Below are 25,589 nucleotides of genomic sequence, written 5' to 3'. Positions count from 1 at the left end.
GCCTCCACAAGCTCATCTGGGATAACAGTGCAAGAGGTCTGGGGAACGAGGGTTCTGATTTCATATGTTCAAGTCACATTCGCCGCACATCCACTCTGGGCCAGGAGAAGGAGAGTGTGGAGCACAGCCCAGTCCCAGGCAGCTGGCCTTGCAGGATCTCACCATGCTCTCTGGCCTGCCCTCCCCTGAATCCCTGTTTTCTCCAACAGGAAGAGCCCTATGATCTGGGGTGGGGACTTACACAACACACAGGGCAGTGTGTACCAGTTCCTGCTCAGACTCTCTGTTGTGACCTGTGGCTAGCCCCTCCAAGTCCCCATGCCTCTGTTCACCTGTGAAACCAAAGCAAGGCTTTGATGGCTCCTGTCCTAATTGAGATGGACACTTCAGGAGGGCCAGGGTCTGGGAGGGGCACAAAACACCCTGCTTACTAGTGTGAGAATTACCAGATGGGAATCAAAGCCATGTCACTAAACATACCTTGGACACAGCCAGGGCACTGAGAACAAGGGAGGCTCGCTCTGAGTTTCTCATTGAGAAACATGTATTTACTGCATGTTCCTCCAGGTTTCTGCTAAGTGGTTTTTTTTTTTTTTTTTTTTTTTTTCAGAGCTGAGGACCGAACCCAGGGCCTTGCCTAGGCCTTGCGCTTGCTAGGCAAACGCTCTACCACTGAGCTGAATCCCCAACCCCTATCTGCTAAGTGTTTTATAAGGCCTTTGAATAAGAACATCAGGAAGGCCGGGCGGTGGTGGCGCACGCCTTTAATCCCAGCACTCGGGAGGCAGAGGCAGGAGGATCTCTGTTCGAGGCCAGCCTGGGCTACCAAGTGAGTTCCAGGAAAGACGCAAAGCTACACAGAGAAACCCTGTCTCGAAAAACCAAAAAAAAAAAAAAAAAAAAAAAAAAAAAGAACATCAGGAAAAACATTCTAAGGAGTGATCTTAGTTCTCACAGTTCTCTACGCCTGAAGCTGTTTTTATCTCCATTTTATGAGTAAGCTGAACTAAGGAGGCAGATATGCAGCCAAACCAGGACTCACGCCCTGCTCTGCCTGACCATTCCAAGGAACGTGCCTTTAGTCACTCTCGGGGCCCACCTCAGGGGTTGATAGGTCTGGTCACACTGGTTCAGTCAGAAGCCAACAGGGAGGCTATCTCCTTCATCGGGTCACGACTTAAGCCACCACATTCTCCACTCATCAGCCCCAAGCCTTCCTGGACACTCTGCCTGCTGCTCCTGGTGATCATCTCAGATCTAGTCTGTCTTCCCTCTTCTGAGCATGACCCAGAGGGAAATGAGAGGCTATCTCCCAGTGCCATCTAGTGGCCACCACGGCCTGTTTGATCTCCCAAAGGCCCCAGAGCTCCAACACTCTGACTCCTAGCCGTGCCAAGGGCCAGATCAGTTCCCTTTTGATTTGACCATGGTGTACTTACATCACCTTCAAACACAGACGGGAGTGGAGCTTTAGGCTCTGCTTAAAATGCAGGTGTTGTTTTTTTTGAAAAAAAAAAAAGTCTCATGTAGCCCATTTGGGCTCAAATGACTTTGAACTTTTGATTATGCATCTTTTGAGTGCTTCCTCGGTTTATGTGGTACTAGAGATTGAATCCAGGTCTTCGTGCATGCCGGGAAGGCACTTTACCAACCGAGCCACATCCTTAACCGGAAGTGAAGACTTTAAAAACTCTCTATAGTGTGCCTACTCCTCTATCTTTTTTTTTGTTGTTGTTTGTTTTTTTTTTTGTTTTTTGTTTTTTGTTTTTTTTTTTGTTTTTCGAGACAGGGTTTACTCCGTGTAGTTTTGATTACCTGTCCTGGAACTCACTCTGTAGACCAGGCTGGCCTTGAACTCACAGAGATCCTCCTGCCTCTGCCTCCCGAGTGTTGGGATCAAAGGCGTGCACCATCACCGCCCATCTCTACTTGGTTTTTCTGCAGATCTGGGGATCGAACTACGCCTCCATGCTCCCACCAGGATAACGGACTGAACCTCTGAAACGGTAAGCAAGCCACCTCAATTAAATGTTTTTCGTATAAGAGTTGCTGTAGTCATGGTGTCTCTTCACAGCAATGAAAACCCTAAGAAATACACATAACACAAAATTGAAAATAGACCTTTAAAATTTTTTAAAAATTGAACATGGAGTGTCTAGATGCCTAGGCTCTGAGTTTCTTAGTTCAAGTCCAGAAGAGACATACCACTGCTCCCCTTTTGAGGCAGCATGGCCATCAGGTAGATGGCAGACAGACCCCCACACTTACAGAAGGAGGTTGTAGGTGGGGCAGAACAGGCAGCTTCCTAGGACGGCACTGTTCTTGGGGTGACCCAAGTCAGCCGCTTCTTTCAAGTCCTCCTCAACGCACCATGTTCCACTGGGGAATGCTCAGGTCCCTTCCAGGGTGTTCTGATCCTGAAAACAGGTTTCCTGGACATAAGAGTGCATACTTTTGTGGACCCAGGGTCTCCAGAACAAAGGACACTCGTGTGAAAACTGTGATTCATTGAAGAAGTGTAGCTAGAGTTTTCCTGCCTGGCCCACAGTCAGGACAAATCTCTCTCACCGGCCAGTCCCACAGCCGCTCAGACCCAACCAAGTAAGCACAGAGACTTATATTGGTTACAAACTGTATGGCCATGGCAGGCTTCTTGCTAACTGTTCTTACAGCTTAAATTAATCCATTTCTATAAATCTATACCTTGCCATGTGGCTCGTGGCTTACCGGCATCTTCACAAGCTGTTTGTCATCGTGGCGGCTGGCAGTGTCTCTCTCTCAGCCTTCCACTTCCCAACTTTATTCTCCCCCTTGTCCCGCCTATACTTCCTGCCTAGCCAGTGGCCAATCAGTGATTTATTTATTGACCAATCAGCAACACACTTGACATACAGACCATCCCACAGCAGAGAAGCAAAATTTTCAGTGTTGAAATAAACCCATTACAATACTGAAAATAAGTTTACCTGAATGTATTTGCTACGCATGCCCATCAAATGGTAATGGACATGTGCAGGAGTGTATCTAAGACCGGAGCTTCTGTAAAAGGAGGATGACAATTTTTTCTAGGGTCTTTATCTTAAACCTCTGCTTTTACTGACATGTTATTTTGTGATCATTGTGCCCTTTCTTGAGCCAGATCCATTGACTATTTCCCATACATCATGTGTTTAGATACTTTCTGTTGCTGTGATATCACATTATGAACCAAGACACCTTATAGAAGAAAGCATTTAATTGGGTTTACAGTTTCAGAGGGTTCGAGTCCGTGGCGGCAGAGCAAAAGCGTGGTAGCAGGGACAGCTGAGAGCTCACAGCTTGAAACTGCAGGCAGGAGGCAGAGAACACACCGAGACTGGCAGGAGTCTTTTGAAAACTCGAAACCTGCCACCAGTGTGACACGCCTTCCCCAACAGGGCCACACCTCCTAATCCTTCCCAATCAGTTCCACCTACTGGGGACCAAGTATTCAAGCACGTGAGCCCATGGGAGCCTTTCTCATTCAAACCACCATATCATGTTAAGAGAAGATGGAGGGATCTCCTTAGTATTTATAACAGCAATAAGAGCAAAATGAAGGGAAGGGGAAGGATGCAAACCTTCAATTGTAGCCTAGTAAATAAATATTATTATGGTGATTCAACTAGAAAACAAAGACCATATAGTATTAAAATTTAAGGTAAAAGATTATATTTATTGATATGGGAAGATTCATTACTTAATGCCATGTGAAACAACTTCTTTAAAAGTATGTAGAATAAAAAAAAAGAGAGAGAGAGAAGGCCTAGAAGAATGGCTGAGCAGTTTGGAGTGTTTATTGCTCTTGTGGTGGACCTGGGTTAAATTCCCAGCACCCATAGGGTGGCTACAAGCATTGCAACTCCAATTCCGGGGAACCCAGCACCCTTTTCTGACCTCCCAGGGCACCAGGCATGCATGAGGTGCATAGATATACATGCAGGCAAAACATTCATACACAAAAAATAAAGTAAATAAATGGAGTTGGGAAGGGGAATGAATATGATCAAAGTGCATTGTATGAAATTCCCAAAGAATTAAATAAAATATTTGAAAATAAATAAAAGTATATAGAATATGATTTATAAGCATATATGGAAGACTCACACACACACACACACACAAAAAAAAATGTTACGATGGTTTTTCTTTGGATAAAGAAAGTTCAATATAAGCCCCCCCCCCCCCCCCCCCCCCCCCCCCCCCCCCCGGTGGTGGCACTCAGGAGGCAGAGGCAGGTGAATCTCTTGAGTTTGAGGCCAGCCTGGTCTACATTGGGAGTTCCAGGAGGGCCAAAGCTACACAGAGAAACCCCATCTGGAAAACAACAACAAAAAATTCAATATATATATATTTTTTTAAGTTTATGTTTTGTTCTTTTCTACATTATATAAACATTTTACAAGAAGCATGAATCATTTTTCTAATAAAAGCTACTAAAATGTTTAAGAAGTATTGATCTCGTGAGTAAGGGAGAAAGCTGAGATTCAGGGAAGTTGACAACCAACTCAATAAAGCCACAGCCTCCCTGTCCAAGAGCAAATGCGGCCCCATCCTTCAGGTTTAGCGCCAGCCCTTTACGTCCTGTCTCCAGCTGGATGAGATACTGGAGAGGAATATGGCAACAGGGACCTGGGGGAGTTAGGAATCAATTTTAGGTCAGAGGGGACTCACATGCCTCTAATATTGTGTGGATCCCCTATTATCTCTTCAAAGCAATTAAACTATGACCACAAGAGCATTACCAGGTTCCTATTATACACTGTGTTCTTGTGGTCTGGCCGCTGCCCAAGGACTAAAGAAGCAGCAGACACAAGTCTGGGGACAGAGTTAAGCTGGCCTTTTCTTTCTAATCCGAGCCCATCTCACGGCTCACCAGGGAAATGCTCTTTTCAGCCCCTTTCTGCACTTGAGAAAAGAAGGAAGCCAGTGCTGGTTGGGTGTGGCCCGGAGGCCCAGCTTACAGAGGTTCTGGGGAATAACGCAGCCAGTGGTTTCTAAGGAGGAAGTCTTGAATCTGTCTCCCTTGTCTGCCTCTTGTCACCCTTTATGACCACCCATATTTGTCCTTACTCCTCACCACCTCCACCCCCTGATTCCCTCGTGGTCCTTCCTTTGATCTTAGTGCCAGGGGGGTCATCAAGCTCAATCCAGCAGTTAGGGATTGGAGCCCACAAGGTCTAGTGTGTTTCTAGAACATGAATTTAGATTGAAACGGTGAAAAATAAAGGATGTAATGAAATATTAACAGTCTCTCATACATCCTGGAGAACACCAGGCGGTCCTCGCGAGCCGTTGAACAAGCCATTGGTTCTGTTTGGTTATTTCGAGGCAGTCTCGTGTAACTCAGGCCGACTCTAGCTGGGTATGTCTCCAGGGCTGATTTTGCATTCCTTTAAAAAAACTTGTTTTGCTTTAAATGATTTTGTGTACGTGTCGTACGCATGAGTGTGCCCTTTTGTATGTGTGAGTGCGGGTGCACGCATGCTGTGGAGCATGTGTGTAGGTCAGAGGGCAGGCTTTGGGTTTGAGAGAGGAGCTCTTGGCTACATTGGAGCAGCCAGCTGTCATGCTCCTGGAGGCTCTCCTGTCTCTACTTCCTGTTTCTGGTGGGGCCTCTGGCAATTACCGGGACCCAAACTCAGGTGGTTAGGCTTATATGCAACAGGGTGGTGTTTTTGTGTTTTGTTTTGTTTTTGGTGCTTTTTTTTTTTTCTTCTTCTTCTTCACTGAGCTGTCTCCCCAGTTCTGGCCTAGAACTCCTCATCCCCCTGCCTCCACCTCCCAAGTGCTAGGATTACAAGCAAGCACCACTACACCAATTTTGTTTTTTTGAGATAGGACCTCACTCTGCATACAAGGACGACCTCAAACCAAAGGTGATCTTTTGCCCCTACTCCCCGAAAAGCTGGGGTTACAGGAGGGTACCCCACCGGGTAACAGTTTCCTTTTTAGGCTAGCCTCTAAACACACATCCATTACAAAAGACACACCCCATTGCGCTCTATCTCTGAGTCACTGGAAACCCCGAGTTTTCCCCTCCCTAATCCCAGCCCTCCCCCTAGTCTCCCAGGGGGAAGTCACAGATCTGTATATTTGACATCACTGCTCAGGCCTATAAAGAAGGGGGAAATATCCTACCAAAGACTTTACTGTGCTTTCCCCAAACCTGTACTTTGTAAAGAGTATATCTGACCTTGACCTAAGATGTGAGCCAGAAAGAGGAACAGTAGTGTTTTGAGAAAAAGGAGGTGCCTTGATGTGTAAACGCTGGTCACTTCAGAGCTCAAACTAGAGAGTTTACTCTGCAAACAAAGTGTATTAAAAGAATAAGGCCTGGCTGTGGAATCAGCCCTGCGATAGAACACGAATAACCACAGACTCTTCACTGCACAGAAGGAGACAATTGGAAGCATTCTCTTGGAGCTGGGGTAAGTTACAAACCATCTTGTGCAGAATGCATAGGTGTAAAATCTTTGTTACCTGTGGGATCTCAATCTTTAGCAAAATGTATAGTACATCAATGGACGTGAATAGAAGTTTCTAGAACCTAGTCCCCCAAACAGCACAGTCTTAAGCAAGAGAGGACAGTGAATGCATATTTATTAATCAATTAGCATCTGAAGCTAATGGGATGCCTCAGGTGAACTGGTTTCTCAGGCAAGATAGACTCTGTGGGATCATCAGCTTCCCAGAATTAGGCGGCTTTTCCTAAGGTGACTGAGTTCTCCGTGGGCCAAGACAAGGAGGGTGACAAGCATGGGGCCAGGCTTTACCCTGCTTGCTGTGATGCAATCCACACATCTTGGTGCCCCAGGCCAGTCTGCTCTCACCCAGCTCTTGGGGAAGGCATCTCAGGACTCAGATCTGCAAAAAAATATTTTCCCATTCTACTTCATCCCAGGACCTAGTAGAGCTGGTGGTGATCTGGGCTTGGATGAGATGTTGTGATAGAAATTCTTAGCCTATTAATGTTGCCAAGTCCCAAGATACCTTTCTGTAATCGCTATGTCTGGCTGAAATTTCTCTTTGAACTGATATGGTAAAGTTGGGACAAGCACACAATGTCCCCGGGGGGGGGGGGCGGGGTGTAGAGTGGCTGAGACAGCAGCATAAAAGCTTTTAGTTGAGAAGCCTTCTCACAGCCATGCTCTCCTTAACAATACTCCTTTGTCCCTCCTCAGACTGACTGAGCTCCCTGTATCCTGGCAAAGGGAGGCACAGAGGGGAGGGAAGTGATCAGCTTAGAGTTTGGTTTTTAATCTCCAGGGCGGAGATTCTGCTCAACGTGGCCAGCGTCTGGATTGGCTGGATCAGAAAGGACCGCAGCAGAATAGGGGTGGAAGTACGTGTGTGTGTGTGTGTGTGTGTGTGTGTGTGTGTGTGTGTGTGTGTGGTGTGTAATGGAGCTCTCCCCATGATTCCTACGTGTTCTTGTCAACTCTTTTCCCAGTTAAACCCACACTTAGATGCCTGAAGTGATGTGGTTTCGATGTGTGTTTCTATTCTCGTTTTACATTTTCCCCTTTTATATCGTATTTTATTTATTGATTTGAGGCCAGGTTTTACTCAAGGCTGGCCTCAAACTTGCTATATAGCCAAGGACAATTTGAATTTTTCCTCTTGCTCCCCTGTTGTAGAATACTATTTTAAGGTGTGTTACTTTTGTTTATGTTGCATTTGTTTAACTCTGTGAAGCTGTGTTACTGTGCCTGTCTAAAACACCTGACAGTCTAAGAAAGAACTGGCCAATAGCGAGGCAGGAGAAAGGATGAGCAGGGCTGGCAGACAGAGAGAATATATAGAGGGAGAAATCTGGGAGTAAAGAAAGAAGAGCAAGAGGGATCAAGGAGGAGTACATCAGGGGCCAGCCACCCAGCCACCCAGCCACCTAGCCACCCAGCCAGCCACAGTGTAAGAAAGAAAGACAGATATACAGAAACAGAAAAAGGAAAAAGCCCAGAGGCAAAAGATAAATGGGATAATTTAAGAAAAACTGGCAAGAAACAAGCCAAGCTAAGGTCGGGCATTTATAATTAAGAATAAGCCTCCATGTGTGATTTATTTGAGAGCTGAGTGGTGGGCTTCCCAAAAGAATAAAAGAGTAAAAACAAAATGAAATAAAAACCAACAACACCTCCACCTCCCAGAGTGCCGGGATTTCACAGTCTGAGGTTACAGGCATGTCCCACCACTCCCAGTTTATGTGGTGCTGGGGATCAAACCCAGGACTTGGTGCATGCCAGGCCAGCACCCCACACACTGAGCTACACCTCTAGCCCTTCATTTCTTTAGCTTTGACCTTGTACTCCCTTAATTTTACTGCTAGCCTTTTGAGCCTGCACTAATGTTTTGTTGTTGTTTTTTTTAACTTTCATTTTATTTATTCTTTGTGTTATTACATCATGCATCTCAATCCCATTCTTTCCCCCATCCCTTCACATCTGCCGTCTGGCCTTGCAACCTCCCCTCAAAATAAAATAAGATAAAATTCAAGAGGGAATAAAAAGGAAAACGAAATTTTATCAGGGAAGCTGTAGTGTGACACAGTGTGTCATCCAGTTAACCCTTTTATCCACATATCTTTACTTGCAAGTGTTCATTGCAAAGAGTTATTGGTCTGTTTTGAGCCCTCTGGTTTCTGCTGGGCCCTCACTGGGACTCCTTTTGGATATCCTGTTGTTGCCCTGTGTCATGGAGATCCTGCAGCTTTGGGTCTGCAGGACCAGTCCCTTCACATGCTCCAGCAGATCACAGATGGGGTGGATGCTGAGGTGGACCAACTCATAACCCTGGTTCTGGGCCTGGGTAGTTGCAGGATTGGTCAGCCTGTCAGCTCTCCCCTGTCCTCACCACCAGAGTGAGCTCTGCAGCATTGCCCTGGCTAGTTCACCCTTTGCAGAGATGAGCAAGGGGCAGGGGCGGGGGTGGGAGGCAGCTCTCCTGCTTTCCCACCTTCAAGGTAGGCTCTCCCACACCTACACTATCAGGGCCAGCTCTACTGTGTTGCCCAGGCGAGGTTCAGGGGCCACTCTCCTGAGTGCTGCAGCTGGTAAGGGGAAGGGTCAGTTCCCTCACCCACCACAGGTGGTAGGGGCAAGGGGGGAAAGGCATTTTTCCCTCACCCTCACCACCACATTGCAGATAAGGGGGGGTTTGGTCAGCTATCCCACTCTCACACCCTGAGGGCCAGCTCCTTCTCACCTCTGCCAACAGGGTCAGCTCTACCGTGCTGCCCAGGCAAGGTGTAGGGCCTGTTCTCCCAAGTGCTGCAGCTGATGAGGGGCAGGGGCAGCTCTCCTGCTCTTGTGACCTCAGGGGCAGCTTTCTCACTTGCCTCAGGCATAGAGGGGTGGGAGGAGAGGAGAGCATCTCTCCCCCACCCATGCCACCATATGGCAGATGAGGGGCAGGGCCAGATCTCTCATGCTCACATTCTCAGACCATCTCACCCCCGCCCTCATCAACAGGGTCAGTACGGATATGCTGCCCAGATGATGTGCAGGGCTCAAATTCCTGAGTGTTGCAGCTGGTGAAGGGGAGGATCTGCTCCATCACTAGCTGGAGGCAGCAGGGGCGAGGTGGGAGGGCATCTTTCCCTCGCTCCCACCACAACACTGCAGATGAGGGAGGTGATACCAGCCATGCCCCTCTCACACCCTTAGGGCTGGCTCACCACGCCCCTGTCTACAGGGTCAACTCTACTGTGGTACTCCGGCAAGGCGAGGGCCCATTCTCCTGAGAGCTGAAGCTGGTGAGGGGTTGGGTCAGGTCCCCCCCCACTTGCTGCAGGTGGAGAGGACGACGGAGGCATCTTTCCCTCATCACGTGGCAGGCACAACCTGCTCTCCCATTCGCACAGCCTCAGGGCCAGGTGTAGGACCCTCTGTCCTGAGTGCTTCAGCTGGTGAGGGACAGGACCAGCTCTCCAAAATGTTGCAGCCATGGAGGGGCCGGGGCCAACTCTGTACAGCCCTATCCTCTTGGCCTTTGGTGGTATCAGGAGCCAAGAACATCAGTACAGACCACGGCTACATCAGGGCCATGAACCCAGACGTGGGCCTTGGCAGCAGCCCAGGCTCAGACAGCATCATGGCCCTGGGTGGCAGTCAAGTCACACATGTCAACCCAATCCTCACCAATTTTACCTCTTCAGATGTGCCTCTGTCCTCAGGACATGAACCATTCTCCCCACCCCCAACCCCGCCACCGCCACCCCCATATCACACCATACATTTGCTCACCATAATTGTGCCTGTCTGCTCCCTCCTCAGAGCCCTGATTAATGTTTTAATGCTTTATGGATAATTCACGTTAGCAGAGAACCATAGGTTTTTTATTTTCAGGCTCAGGGTGCACAGTTCTTATCCACTGCATTTTCTTTCTATTAATAGAAAGGAAGGAAGGAAAGGAGAGAGGGAGGGAGAGAGGAAGAAAGGAAGGAAGGAAGGAAGGAAGGAAGGAAGGAAGGAAGGAAGGAAGGAAGAGGACATGACTTCTAAACATCTGAAGTAACCAGGGGTGAGTATATACCTGTAATCAACCCCAGTACTCTGGAGGCTGAGGTAGGGAGGTTGTGAGTTTGAGGCCAGCCTGGGCTACGTAGTGAGATGTTGTCCAAGGGTTGAGGGAGGAATATACCCCCAAAGTATATTATTTTGGTATAATGCATTATTTTGAAAGATGCATTATTTTTGAGCTCTGTGAAAATGTACATTCCTGTCCCTACAGTCACTTTAATCATGTTCCCAGAGTCTAACACTTTTTATCTGACCATGGATTTCTCTTTTCAATCCTCTGATACTTTATAAACATTCGATGACTCCCTGACTGACATTTTGCATTGGCTTCTCCTGTAGAAATCCACTCATACCTGAGCATAAGGAGGGCGAAACTCACATATCTGTCTTTGTAATGTAATTTATGAACTTCCCTAATAAAAATGATGAGCTCTGGCTGATAGCTGGGTGCCACCCAGCTCTACGCCGACTTCCACAAGATGAACAATATTGGTCATCAACGACGTCAGAGCCTCCTGCTGCCTGCTTGAGACTTAACTAGTTCTCCCTTCTCCTCTCGTAACTGAGAGCCACATGAAGACAGGCATGAGATGCCACTGCACACCTGATAGAAAGGCCCGAATCAAGAGCACTCAAAACTCCTAATGCTACTGGGAGTGTGAAGGAAAAATCTCATTCATTTTTGGTAGGAATATAGAACGGTATGGCCAGTTTAGAGGGCGGTTTGGAGACTTCTCAGACCACACATACTCTCAATGTGTGATCCAGCCCTTCAGAGTCTTGGTCTTCGCCCACAGCAGCTGAAAAAAGTATGCCCATACCCAAACCCACACATCATTTCTATCACCTTTGTTCTTATGTATTTATTCATTTTGAGTGTCTCACTCTGTCACTCTGGTTGGTCTGAACTTGCTATGTAGACCAGGCTAGCCAGACTAACTCACAGAGAACCTCTTGTTTCTGTCTTCCAAGTGCTAGGATCAAAGACAGGTGCCACCATGCCTGACCCTATGTTTGTCTTTTTTTGTATTACATTTATTTATTATTTGTTGGGGGGCACATATGTGGAGGTCAGAGGACAACTTGTGTGAATGAATTCTTTTCCTGCACCATGTGGATCCCACATATAACAGGCACGTCTACCTGCTGAGCCATCTCACTGACCCCCCACCCCCGTTTTCCCTCTGGAGTACTGGGACCTGTGCCACCACACTCAGATTGTTCTCACGGTGTTGCGGATTAGGCTTGCTCATTTGAAGCACATGCCTACAGCCCCAGCCCTAATAACCTTGTTCCTAATAACCAAAAGGTGGAAACCACAAGGATGCCCTTTTAGTAGGAGAGGGGATAAGCAAACTGTGTATACACTGGCAATAGGATATTATCTAGTATTTAAAAATACAGTATCAGGAATGATGTGTAATACCTAATATTTACTTCAAAAACTATATAGGGGGAGTTTGTGGGTGTATAAATGAAGTAAGATTTGCCACAATGAAGCTAGGGTATGGAATATTTAAATTCCTATGCCAAAAAATGTACTACCAAACCATAGGACAATATGGAGAAGATATAAATACATATTACTAAATGGAAGAAGCCTATTTGAAAAGACTATATAAAGTATGGTTCCAAATATATGAAATTATAGAGAAGGCAAGACTTTGGAGGCAGTGAAAAGATTCGTGGTCACCAGGGGCCTAGCGGCAAAGGCAAGCACAGAGTATTTCTGTGGCAGTGAAAATATACCGTATCATAGGCTATGCTGCTAGGCACACACATCCTTATCCGAACCCCTGAAATGTGTAAGTGGCCCCTCATGTGAACTATGGACTTTAGTAATAAAAATGAGCTGAGGTAGTGTCTTAGTGTTCTATTGCTGTGAAGAGACACCACGACCAAGGCAGTCTATAAAAGAAAACATTTAGTTGGGGGCTTGCTTACAGCTTAAGGTGAGTCCGTGATCATCATGGAGGGAAACATGGCGTCAGGCAGTCACTGCTCTGAAGCAGTAGCTGAGAGCTTCATCCTGATCTGTAGGCAGGAAGCAGAGAGACGCTTTTAAACTTCACCCCCCAGTGACACACCTCCTTCAACAAGCCACGCCTCCTCATCCTTCCTAAAACAGTCCACCGACTGAGAAACGAAACTTAAATATATGAACCTATGGGGGCTGTTCTTATTCAAACCACCACAGGTAGATTGTGGTAGATGTGCCATCCTGGTGGAAAGATGTGGTTGTGGGTGGTGTTAGGCTTGGGTTGTCTTGGGAGACATAGAAAAACCTCTGTAACGTCTGCTCTGTTTTGCTGTAAACCAGAAAACACTTCCAAAGCGTAAACTTTAAGGCTGGGAGTACAGTTCCATGGCACCATGCTTGTGTAGCATGTGGGAGGCCCTAAGTTCAATCCCCAGTACAGAGGGTTGTGGGAGAGCTCAGAGCGGTTGTGCACACCCGTAATCCTAGGTACTCAAGGCACTAAGGCAGGAGGATTACTTGAGTTCTGGAGAAGTCAGACTAGGCAATGCAAGACTCTCATGTAAAACCAAACAACAATGATAAAAATTGAATTGCGTTCCTAACCACTGTGCCAGAGCTACCTTTAGCTCTCTCCAAGCTGCAGCCAAAGGAGAAGTGGATAAGTTAGGGGGTCCCTCATACATTGCCTCATACAAAGCATCCAGGAAGCAACTGGCTACAAAAACCATATGTAAGAGTGTGCCCTCTACTGGAGGGGTGAAGAAACGTCATCATGACAGGCCTGGTACGGTGGAGCTGGGAGAAATTAGAATGGAGTCACAGACTCTTCCTGCAGGGCCTAGTGTGAGAAAGTCCTCTAATCGTCAAACCAGATCTGGGCATCCAGAACACAGCCCTCAGTGCTTTGCAGAAGGCAAAAGAGACCTCTCTGGCGAGGCTTTTTGAAGACACCAACCTGTGTGCTATCCAAGCCAAATATGTAGCCACTGTACCAGAAGACATCCCTCCCGAAGGCTAGGTCCATTGTGAGGGGGGAAAAAAAATCTCATTTTGAAAACAAGTTTTCCCTTTTCCTCCTGTTATTGGTAGTTATGAACATTAGGTTTTCTTCTTAAACTTTCAATCAAAAGGTACCTAAGTATATGATTGTAAAGGGAAAAAGAGGGGACAGAAATCATCTATTGGTAGTTTTTCCCCCCTCATTCATTTTTGTGTAAATGTTTAATATAAATGCAGGATGTAAAAATGTTAATGCAAATCAATGTTTCTGTGAACAAGGTTCCAGAATTTTAATAAACCTGATAAAATTGTAAATAAACCTGATAAAATTTTCTAGACAATGCCAGTACTTGGATTTGTAAAAAGTAAACAAAAACAAAATAAAATTTCTTATTGATGGCAACGAAATGGTATTTATAGCAGATTCCATCTGTCCACTATACTTTTCTGAGTTGTCCTACAGGCAAGCACTGATTTTCTAAATTGTATGTGCATGTGCTGTGTGTGTGTGTGTGTGTGTGTGTGTGTGTGTGTGTGTGTGTGTATGGGTGCTCCTGCCACTGAGTGTGTATGGAGGTTGAAGGACAACTGGCGGGAGTCTGTTTCTTCCTACTATGTGGGTCTCAGGGGTCAAGCTGGAGCCATCAAGTCTGGTGGCAAATGCCTTTGCCCACTGAGCCGTCTCTCCAGCCCATGTTTTGTTTTTTGTTTTTTGTTTTCTTTTTATTGTCAGTCTTCTGTACCGTCCCTGTAATTTTGCTACTAAGATACAGTAAACTACAGAATTAATTAAATTAATAAAACAGAGATAAAGTAGAAATGAAGGAAGGTAGGGAAAAAAGAAAGAGATAAAAGAAACGGCACAAACTGCCGGGCGGCAGTGGCGCTCGCCTTTAATCTCAGCACTCGGGAGAGAGAGGCTGGTGGGTCTCTGAGTTCGAGGCCAGCCTGGGCTACAGCGTGAGTTCCAGGACAGCCAGAGCTACACAGAGAAACCCTGTGTCAGAAAACAACATGAAGACAGCATTAATTTAGAGGGCACCAGGTCAGGAGTAACTCAGACATAAAGCTGCTTGCTTGCCCTCTCAAGGACGTTCGCCGTCTGGAATCTGCTCAGCAGCTAGCTGCCTTTCCCTTCATGTTGGTAACAGACTTCCGACTTCCGTTTCACCGCTCACCTCTCACCTACAATGGCTGATACCCCGGAGGACCCTGCTGGGACTTTCCACAGCCAAGAGGAAAAGTGTGTCTGACCTAACACAGGAAAACTGTGAACAGAAACAATAAAAGGTTGGAATCTAGTGTTTCTGGCAGCAGAAGCCTTGAGGAGACAGATCTCAGTTACTTCTCATGGGCTTCACTCCCCAAACTGACCTAGTCTGAACTGCACGCACACAAGTGACTTTGCTTTTTTTTTTTTTCTCTTTTTTTAAAGATTTATTTATTATGTATACAGTGTTCTGCCTGCATGTACACCTGCAGGCCAGATGGGGGCACCAGATCTCATTATAGATGGTTGTGAGCCACCATGTGGTTGCTGGGAATTGAACTCAGGACCTTTGGAAGAGCAGTTAGTGCTCTTAACCACTGAGCCATCTCTCCAGCCCCCCCCCTTTTTTTTTTTTTGAGGCGATATCACTCATTGACCAGGAGTTCATCAAGTGGACTAGACTGCCTGTCCAGTGATTCCCGTCGATCCACCTGGCTACATGTCCCAGCATAGCAATGATAAACCCATGACATCATGCCTAGTGCTTGTTTTCTCTTTTCTTTTCTTTTCTTTTCTTTTCTTTTCTTTTCTTTTCTTTTCTTTTCTTTTCTTTTCTTTTTTCTTTTCTTTCCTTTGTGTGTGTGTGTGTGTGTGTGTGTGTGTGTGTGTGTGTGTATGATGAGGGCTCAAACGCAGCTTTTCATGTTTGCCAGGCAATCATTTTACCAACTGAACATTCTTTCTGGCTCTTCATCAGAATTCTTGCAAGCTTTAAAAATAAAAAAAACAAAACCATAAACCCAGAGATGGTAGCACATGCCATTAATCCCAGCACTTGGAAAGCAGAGGCAGGAGGATCTCTGTGAGTCTTACTTAGGCCAGCCTGGTCTACATGATGAATTCTAAACCAGGCAGGGCTACAAAATGAGACCCTGCTTCAAACAAACAAAAATTAAAAAAAAAATGATGTGTACACATTGACATGTGTGCTAAGACATACATGTAGAGGTCAAAGGTCAATTCTGAGGACTTAGTTTTCTCCTTTTACCTTTATGTGGGTTCCAGGGATTAAGCTCAGGTCCTCAGGCTTTCATGGCAGGCCTTTGCCCACCGAGTCATTGTGGCAAGCTTGTTGTTTTGTTTTTTTTAAATCAACAATCCCTTCTATCTGTGAACCTCCTGATCACCTATGTATCATCCTAATATTTATTATTTTTAGATTTATGGTATCTACAAACTGCACATGGTGGCATACGTCTGTCATCCTAATACTCTAGAGTTGGAGGTAGAAGATCAGAATTTCAAGGTTGTCTCCAGCTACACAGCAAGCTCCAGGCCAACCTGACCTATGTGAAACCCTAGTCAAAGAATCTTAAATGATACAGAGTCATAGTCCTTAGCCTCTTTGGGTATCCTTTCTTTCCTTTTTGAAGAAAAGTTTGTTAGTTGGAAGTGGTGGCTCATGCCTATAATCTCAGCATGTGGGAAGTTGAGGCAAGAGGTATGCCATGAGTTCAAAGTCAGACTAGGCAATAGAGTGAGACTCTATCTTAGAAAGAGTTCCTTTTTGGGGGGCCCAGGGTGTTGCACAGACTCCCATTTTTAAATGCCAGCATGTTACCTTGACTCTCACCAAGAGCAATATACTCCTCTCCCTCCCTCCCTCCGTCCCTCTCTCTCTCTCTCTCTCTCTCTCTCTCTCTCTCTCTCTCTCTCTCTCACACACACACACACACACACACACACACACACCCCTAACTTGTTTTCCCATAAAGCCCATCTGAATACGACGTTCTTTCTGCTCTGTCTCACTTCTTTCTTATCACAGCATCTTCAACAGACTGCATGTGGTCCTTTCCTGGTCTCCAGTTTCTGTGCCCAGACTCTTTCTTATCTGGCTACAGGCCAGTCTCCGCAGAAATTATTCTCTTGAGCCATATCTTTCCTGACTTATGGTCAAAGGGCAACCCCAGGGAACTAGTCCTCTCTAACAAGCATAAAGAAATCTTTCTGAATCCCCTCAAAAGTCACCAAGAACATTCCTTATGCTGGAGATGAGAGTAAGCCCTTTGTGGATGGTTTGCTTTATAAGAAGAACAGAAATCTCATGTCCTTCAGAAAATATGCCCAAGAACTTAGTTTGCACAATACATTTTAAAGGCTACATAGATACTGTCTCAGTTAGGATTGCTATTGCTGCAATGAAACACCATGACCAAAAAGCAAGTTGGGGAGGAAAGGGTTTATTTGGATTACACTTCCGTAGTGATGTGCATCAGCAAAGGAAGTCAGGACAGGAACATAAACAGAGCAGGAATCTGGAGGCAGGAGCTGATGCAGAGGCCGTGGAGGAGTACTGCTTACTGACTTGCTTCCTCTGACTTGCTCAGACTTTTTTATAGAACCCAGGAATACCAGCCCAGGGATAGCACCACCCACAATGGGCTGAGCCCTCCCTCACCAATTACTAATTAAGAAAATGCCTTACAGCTGGATCTTATAGAGGCATTTTCTCAACTGAGGTTCCTTCCTTTCAGATAACTTTAGCTTGTGTCAAGTTGACATTAAGACTACCCAGCACAGACACCTAAGGCATTTTTATTCTTGCATCATGGGGGTAGAAAGGAGGTGTGGAGGTAACTTTTGACTGTGTCAGGGACTTTCCATGACGGTGTTATTGGTGCTGTTAGGTTCTTTGTTTCTGGCACCACACAAGGCACCTTTTTACATATCCTCTTACTCACACGACATCCTAGAGTGGGTATCGTCGCCCTGTTCACTTTGCAGATGAGGAAATAGGCTGAGAGAGACGAGCTGCCTTAAGATATCCAACTAGGATGTGGAGTCTGAATTCAAATCCAGGCCTGCAGGGCTGCAAAAATCCTAATTTTTATGTGTGTGTGTGCGTGTGGTGTGCATGTATGCATGCATTTTTGTGGGTAAACCTGTGTGCCTATGCATGCAGAGGTCCCAGGTTGATTTCAGGAACCATTCTCTTCCACTTCATTCATTGAGGCAAGGTCTTTCAATCAAACTTAGAGCTACTGATATGGCTGGTCTTGCCTGCCAGCTTATTTTAAAGATCCTCTGTCTTTGACTTCTTGGGCTGGAATGACAGGCAAGTTCTCATGCCTATCCAATGTTTATGTGAGTGTCTGGGGATCCAAACTCTGGTCCTCAGGCTTGCATGGCCAGTACAGTCATATCCCTGGACCCAAGGTGTGTGTGTGTGTGTGTGTGTGTGTGTGTGTGTGTGTGTGTATAGGTAATGCCTATCATTCCTACTTGTGTGTATGTATGTATGTGCACACACACACACACACACACACACACACACACACACATATAGGACAGAACTGTGAGTGCAAAATATATGCCTATATGGCCCACCACACTGCTCCATTGGCTTTTGAAGACAAGGAAGGAAAAGGGACTGGCATTCTTGGGCTGTACGAGTGTGGGGTCTTGGTCTCTCTCAGGGCCCTTCTACCTTTAATGCATACTTGAGGCATGCAGCCATGATTTTATGGTGCTTACCTTCAGCTGGGGCCGCTCTCCCAGCTCCTTGCCACGACACTGCCCGAAGGTCTCAGCAGCATTCTTTGAGTGGAAAGCCTGGGGACCCACTCACTGCTGTGGATGCTGTTTATTGGTTCCCTGCTGCAGCAGACTGCTCTGTCCTGGGTGTGACTGATTTTATTTCTCATCTCGGTGCAGGTGGAAAAGACCTTAGTTAGGGCGCTGCAAGCCCCGAGTTTGAGTTATATTCTCCTCTTACTGGCAGTATAACCTTGACAAAGTTACACAGATTTTATTTCCCCATTTATGTAATGAGAGATAGAAATAGCTGCCCTGCCCAAGGAGAGGTCAGCTGTGTAAATGGTCGTTAAGAGGAAATGATCCCTTTTAAAGAAGGGAGGAAAATCCCATGGGAATGGTGACCCAAGATGGCACAATGCTCAGCCCGTGTCTCTGTTCCTGACTCTTCCTGTGCGTTTTTGCCACTGGCATCTTGTTCCAGACGAAGGATGGAAATATTAATATTACATGAAAATGTTTTCTTTGACCTCAAAGTTTATTTTTTGCATCCACTTTTGTAAAGAAAAGAAAAATGCATTTTGTGGGCCCTTAAAAATATTGCTGGCACTAGGTACCTCCTGTGCCTCCTGGACCTGATACCTAAGTTGCCGGGAATTCAGAATGCTGCCAGTTAGCTCTTTACACCTCCCTCTGTGCAGTGCTGCCCTCCAGAGCCCAGCAGAGAGCCACGCTGCTGCCAAACACAGAGAGATCTAGGAGGCTTTGTTCCATGGCAAGAGGGGCAGAGGATGCCCACCCACCCCCATCAGCTCAACCTTGCTGCTAGGTTTTCTGAGGTCACTCTGGCCAAATGTCTGTCAGGGGGACAGTCTTAGGTCTTCCTGACAAGGTCCAGGGTCTAGCCCGCATGAGTGCTTGTAATCCTTCTCCCTGCCTTACTCACAACAAAAAACGATTCCTGTTATTGAAAGGCTACTATATTGCTAAGGACTCCACGTGCATTATGTCATTAAATTATTGCATCATAGTTGTAAGGTAGGTAGGTGATGGTGTCTCTGCTACACAGAGGATAATGAAGGTCAAAAGTTCTTATCAGTGGCATCGCATGGCTATGTACTTCCTCTACTGGTTTGAGGAGCCCAAGATAATGCCTATCATTCCTACTTGAACTCCAATGCTTCCTCCATGGTATGAGATGGAATCCAGGTCCTTGCACGTACTAGGCAAATGCTCTACCACAGAGCTGCATCCTCAGCCCCAGTGCAGCTTCTTACAGAAGAATAGATCGTCCAGGTCAAGAACAGAGTACGTATGGCGATAGGCTTATAGCCCCTGGTCTGCACTGCCCACTCCAGTTTAGAGATGTTGTTCATCTTTGAATACCCTGGCTAGGGGCGTAGACTGATGGAAGCTCTATGGTCTCATCAGGCAATCAAGCAGAGACATGGCATCCAATTAGGTTCAGAAAGTAGAAAGCAGCCTGGCTTCTTGTCTTGAGTGGGGCAAGTCTTGTGTTGGCTTGGACTTCTGAGACCTCTTTGGTTATCCGGCACATTACTAAAAAAGGGGTAAATGGAGCTGAAGAGATGGCTCTGCAATTAAGAACATTTGTTGCTCTTGCAGAGGACCCAGGTTAGGTTCCCAGCACCCACATGGTGGCTCACAACAATATGTAACTCAGTGCCAGGGGTCCCAATGCTCTTTTCTGGCCTCCAAGAGCACTAGGCACTAATGTGGCACACATTCATGCAGGCAAGCGCTCAAATGCATAAGTGTTTGTTTGTTTTTCAAGGCAGGGTTTCTCTGTGTAGCCCTGGCTGTCCTGGAACTCACTCTGTAGACCTGGCTGGCCTTGAATCCATAGGGATCTTGCTTGCTTGCTTCTGCCTGTCAAGTGCTGGGATTAAAGGCCTGTGCCCACCACTACCCGGATAATTTTTTTTTTTTTTTAAGGAAGTGAGTGATACAATTTCTTTGGTCATTGGGATGGATATTCTTGGTTGTCAAGTTAACAGCATCTAGAGTTAACTAAAAACGCAAGCAGCTGGGCACACCTGTGAGGGATTTTTCTTGATTGGATCATTTGAGGTGAGAAGACTCTCCCTAAATCTGGGCCACACCTTCTCATGGCGGCCCATATAAAGGACATGGAAGAAAGAAGCTTTTTGCTTTTTGCCTGTTTGCCCCCCATTCTCACTGTCAATTTCATCCACTCTGCTGCTGAGGCATTTCTTCACTGCTACTGGAACCTACTTCTGTGGGATTCCAATGTATACGAAAGACCAAGTGAGACATCCAGCTTCCTGGACTGAACAACTGTTGGATTCTCGGACCCGTCTGTTGGGTGAGAACCATTTCTGGACTAGCTGGACCACAGCTTGTGAACCACTCCAATAAATCCCATATTTTTTTCTATCAGTTCTGTTCCTCTAGAGAGCCCTAACTAATATAGTTGTGCCTCTCTCTCCCTAAATGTCCCTCTCCCTTCTAGGTCCATTTGTGTGTGCAGGGGCATGTGCGAGGCCCACGCCTGCGCACAAATGATTGCCCACTGGAAGTTGAATCTTAGGCCTCCGGGAGGCTAAACACTTGCCCTTCTACTGAGCTACAGTCTCAGCCTAGAGAAGCAACCGTCAAACCCCCCGATCAGGCCTAGACACTCATAGGCTATGGGAGAATTGTGGAAGACTGCTCCCTCTGGGTATTTTAAAAAGGACATCCCTCCACTTCCATGTTAACCTGTAATCCTAGCATCGGGCAGGTGGAGGTTAGGAGGACAGGGAGTCCAAGATCAGAGCTGGCTAAAAAAAAGAAAACAAAACCTCCTCCATGTGGCATTATAGACTTTCAAGATTGTTGGTTCCCCTTGGCTGAAGTGCCAGAACTCAGGGTTGGTGTGGAACGGGAAATTCATTCTGGTTTCCTGCAGGACCCACGACTAGTTGAGAGGCCTATCTGACTTTGGCTTCACGGAGCTGACGTTCTGTGTTCCGAATCGCCAGGGATTTTACCGTGACATCTGTTGTTTTGCCCCTCCTAAGAGGACCTCAGAAAGAACATATTCCATTTAATCTTTATGAACCAAATCGTGGACCTTGGAGGTTCAGGCCTTGATTGAGGCAAATTCTAGTTTTTCACACGCTTCAGTTTCTGCATCTTAGAAATGAGAATAATAACAATGATGATGATGATGACGATTAAAAACCAAACAATCCGATCTGGTCTGGCTGCTTCAATGATTAACTTGCATGGAACATAATATGGGCACACAGTGGGTATGCAACACGGGGTGAAGTGTGGACCTCTGGGAACCTGAGCCTTCATGATAAGCAGAGGGAATGTTGTGCAAGCGACTCCCTACAACTCCTACAAATCGGGAGGTGACCCTCACCCCACACCTGGAATGCAGAAGTGGCCTGGGCAGGGAGGGCCAAGGAATCTTCACCGCAGCCACCTGAGCCACCGGGGCTGCGAGGTGGGGGAGTCCTGGCAGGGCAGACTGGAGGCTGAGGACGGGTGGCGGGAGGCGGCTGGGTCGGCGGGGGCAGCGGGCTCGGCGGACACTCGGGCGCCGAAGGAGTTAAACAGGGCCGGGGGCAGAGCGCCTGTCAGACGCGAGCATGTGCAGTTTGCGCCGCATCCGTACTATGGGTGAGTGCCGCCGTCGCCGCCTGGGGCTGGGTTCCGTGGGGCAGCAGCCGCTGCAGCTCCCCGGGCCCCCGCGCCGCCCCGGCGGCCGCGGACACTCTATGCGGGAATAGTCGCGGGAGGGCGGGCGGGCGGGCGGGCGGCGTGGGGGAGGCTTGGCGGGTCACCCGGCGCGGGGGGAGCCCGAGCGCCGGGCGTGGGGGCTGGGAGCAGGCGGCGCAGGAGAGCGCCCCGAGTCCCGGCGCGGGAGGAGGAGCGGGAGCCAGCCCGAGAGACCGCGCTCCTGGCCGCACCTGCGTCGGGCAGACGGTCGCCCGGCCCTGCCCTGCCTTGCCCTACCCTCGTCCCCGGCCCGGCACCGGTAGGTGCCCGCGATGTCCGCAGAGAGGCCTTTCCGCCGCGGAGAGAGGTGCCTGAGCGGGGCGGGCAGCGCCGAGCGCGGGGGCGCGGGTGATGGGGCGGTGATGGGGAAGACCCGGCGACCCCGTGTAGGGACACTACCGGATCCCGCTTCTTCTTTGCTTTCGGTTTCGAAGCGGCTGCTGGGGCTGGAGAGCGAGCCGCAGATTAGATGGTGTGTCTGAGGTTGGATTCCCTGCGGGGGATGGGCGCACAGGGGGGCGTGTTGGCGAAAGGGGTGCACACTGGCAACTTTCCCTGACTGAAACAAAGGGGTGCCGGGTTGAGGCGAGGGTGAAAGATCCGGCTGAGGATCTCAGACCTCTGAAGGTTGACACCTCCCCCCAACCAGTGGAGTGCACCCCCGAGGCCCTCTGGAAAGGACAGAGGGGGGCGCCAGACTGGATGGAAGCTGGAGAGCCAGGTCTTGGGAGTGGGAACCACAGACTCTCCTGACTTTGCTGGTCAAAAGGACCCTATTGCCTTCTCTTCTGTGTGCATGAAAGAACTGGGTGATGGTGGGTTGCACTTTTGGCATTCTTTTTCAGGTGGGTGCCTAAGTCAGTGCCCAGCCAGTTCTTCATCTGCATTCATCATCTCTGTTTCCTGGTGGCAAATGGAGAGCTGGGATGGGGAGCCATTTAGCCCTGTTTCTGGCAAGGCCAGGGAGGTATTGGAGTCTTTCCCAGGTGTCTTCTTTTCTCCCTTTCTATGACCAGTCAGACACTGACCCGTTTCCCTTCTTTCGCTCACCGCTCACGGTTTCTCCTTTCTTCCCTGGGGTTTCTCAGGAGGTGGATGTATGATCGCCTCAGGCACAGTTTGGTGTCAGGCTGTTCTGACACTGGTTAGACTTTCACTGGAGGACTCTTGGAAGCTGCATACCAGTGTAACCTTGGGGCTCTGCTCATCCCTTATCCCTGCATCCCTATAACAAACGATCTTCCGACTAAGGTCCCCAGGAAGCCTAAATCTCCACCCCCATCCCCACCGTGTACCAGGAAGAAGGGTCAAAGAGAGGGCTGGTGGACCTGACTTAAGAATGGTATAGGATCTTTCTCTCTGGAAGACAAATGGGCAGTGTTCCAAGATCCCAATCCTCAATCTTTGTCTCCAGGAGCCGGGTTCCTCCAGTTTGCAGAGCGCTTGCATGTGACCATTGGCTCTTGTCCTACGGCAGCACCACCTTCCAAGAGCTCAGGTCGTTTACCTGGTTGGAAGGCAGAGCAGCATCTGCTTCTTTCTGTCTATGGTCTGACTGGAGACAGACGGTGCTGTAAGCTCTGGACTTCTGGTTGATGCTCCTGCGTCTCTGTGGGTGAGCTAACGACACACGGGGTTGGACCAGGGGTGGGTCTGCCAGGACAACCAGGTTTAGAGACATGGAGGAGTGGGCTGAGATGAAGCGTTCTTTGCCTTTTCTGAGACTCTGTGTTCTGAAGCAGAGACAGAGGGGCGACGGAACACTGGTGTTCGGAGAGAAATGACAAGTTGATTTAGTGTTGACTTCCGGCCACTTCAAGATAGGGTCAAGGAGGATTCCAGGACTTCTAAGGGTTTGCAGGAAAAAAAAAAAAAAAAAGGGAAGTGCCCCTGAGTATTCGATCTGTGGTCCTGGAACTGAAGTGGCCAAGGTTAGGTCAGGTGGCGAACTCAGATGGCACAGACAGCCCCACTTCTGTAGAGCTCCGCCCTCCAGCTAGGCAGTGTTGATTGTTGCTCAGTTCAGGTTGAGTTTGTCCCCCAAGCTGTTGATTCAGAGCTGAGACAGTGGTGCTGGCCTGACCTCCCCAGCAGAAAGGGTGCAAGAAGGCTTTTCTATGGACAGACTGTTCCCCAGGTCCCACACTGGGAGGTAAGAAGATGGAGCTCCTTGGACTCCCTCTTTGAAAGTGATGGGACATGACTTCCTACATGTATAAACTGATTTAAGAGCAGGAGGTTCTTGAACGGAGGGTATTAGAAGAGTTCGTGAGCCTTATACTACGCTTATTTTCTCTGAGTCCGATTTGTGTCTTGTTTCTAAAGGGAAAAGTGTCGTTTTACAGGGAAGGGCTGAATTACAGCGTTTGCGATAGGGGGAGGTCGGTGTCGGTTTTAAAAGTGTCGTTTTTATCAGAAAAGTTGCTCTAGCACACAGGCCGTGGGGTGGCTTTTCTGTCTGCGTCTGCTCATGGGACATCTTGGAGCTTTCCGACAAGATGACAAGCCAGGACATTAGTGACAGTTGCCCTCAGAGCTCTGAGAAGGGTCTCTGATGTGTGGGTGCGCGGAGGGGCTCTGGTATCACAGGGAGAGAGCTGGCTCAGGGCAGCAAAGTGAGGCAGCTTGGGCTTAGCAGCAGCCATATCAGATCTGGCTGTCCTTGAGAGAGAAAAAGGATAGCTAACCCTCCCACCCGACTGCTCTCAAATTTGTGTCTATTTAGTTAGTCCCCTCCTCCCTGTCCACTCAGTAATTGCAAACAAGGTGTTTTGGAGTTTAGTGGGTTTTGTTTTTTGTTTTGTTGTTTTTTTTTTTTTGGTTTTGTTTTGTTTTTTAATTCAAGAACATTCCTTTTAAAGTGTGAATAATTTCAGCCTTGGCACATTCTCGGCTCCTTTTGTTCATACCTGGCCCTGGGGGTGGGGGGTGGGGGGGATTTCGGAAAGGGATTAAGATCATCTAAAACTGGCTATACTTTTGGCTTCTTCCCCCAGGCCTCCTGAGGAACCAGAGTGTTTGTTACCGAAAAGTAAAGTGTAAGCCAGTTTGAGGGGAAGGGACAAGAGCCGGCGTTTTTTGGTTATGGTTCTTAAGTCCCACTCGATACACTGGCTGTGTCTACTAACATTCTTTTCTTGGGATTTGAGAAGGTTTAGAATCAATTACCTTATGATTCGTGGGTTATACTTTTCCAAGATGCATGAAGAGAATTTTGGAGCTGTAGGTTTGGTTCAAGATGTGCATTTAGGTTGAGCATAGTGGTAAACGCCTGTAACCCCAGCCCTTAGAAGGTAAAGGCAGGAGGAGAATTTGAGGCCATCCTGGTCTACATACAGAGTTCCAGACCAACCAGGGTTATATAATGATACGTTGGCTGGGAAAAATAACACACCTGCCTCAGATCAAGTTCTGGGATGCTCTATGCTGCTGTCATAGAGCATGGAAAAGGAGATGCTTCCTCCCTCGGCATACTTATCCACCATAAAACTGAGGCTGAGTGAGTGACCCTGCTCATTTTCAGACTTACATGGAAAGCCTGCTTGCTTCTCTTTGCTCACACGAATTAGGC

The 25,589-nt window shown here is 47.6% G+C and overlaps 1 protein-coding gene across 7 annotated transcripts in view; it reads left to right on the top strand.

Moving 5' to 3' along the window:
- The first annotated feature begins 22,086 nt into the window (after positions 1–22,086).
- Tmem229b (transmembrane protein 229B) overlaps positions 22,087–25,589 on the top strand; it is a 50,727-nt gene continuing 47,224 nt past the window's right edge. For 5 of the 7 annotated variants that reach the window (XM_059279110.1, XM_059279108.1, XM_059279113.1 and 2 more), the window contains exon 1: positions 22,087–22,325. The gene's annotated coding sequence lies outside the window, so the exon portion shown is untranslated. The remainder of the gene's footprint in view (positions 22,326–25,589) is intronic. The other 2 variants (XM_059279111.1, XM_059279109.1) reach the window with 1 other exon arrangement.

This window comes from Peromyscus eremicus, chromosome 14, assembly GCF_949786415.1.
Source record: "Peromyscus eremicus chromosome 14, PerEre_H2_v1, whole genome shotgun sequence".
NCBI lineage: Eukaryota > Metazoa > Chordata > Mammalia > Rodentia > Cricetidae > Peromyscus > Peromyscus eremicus.
This window is presented reverse-complemented; position numbering and strand designations above follow the sequence as displayed.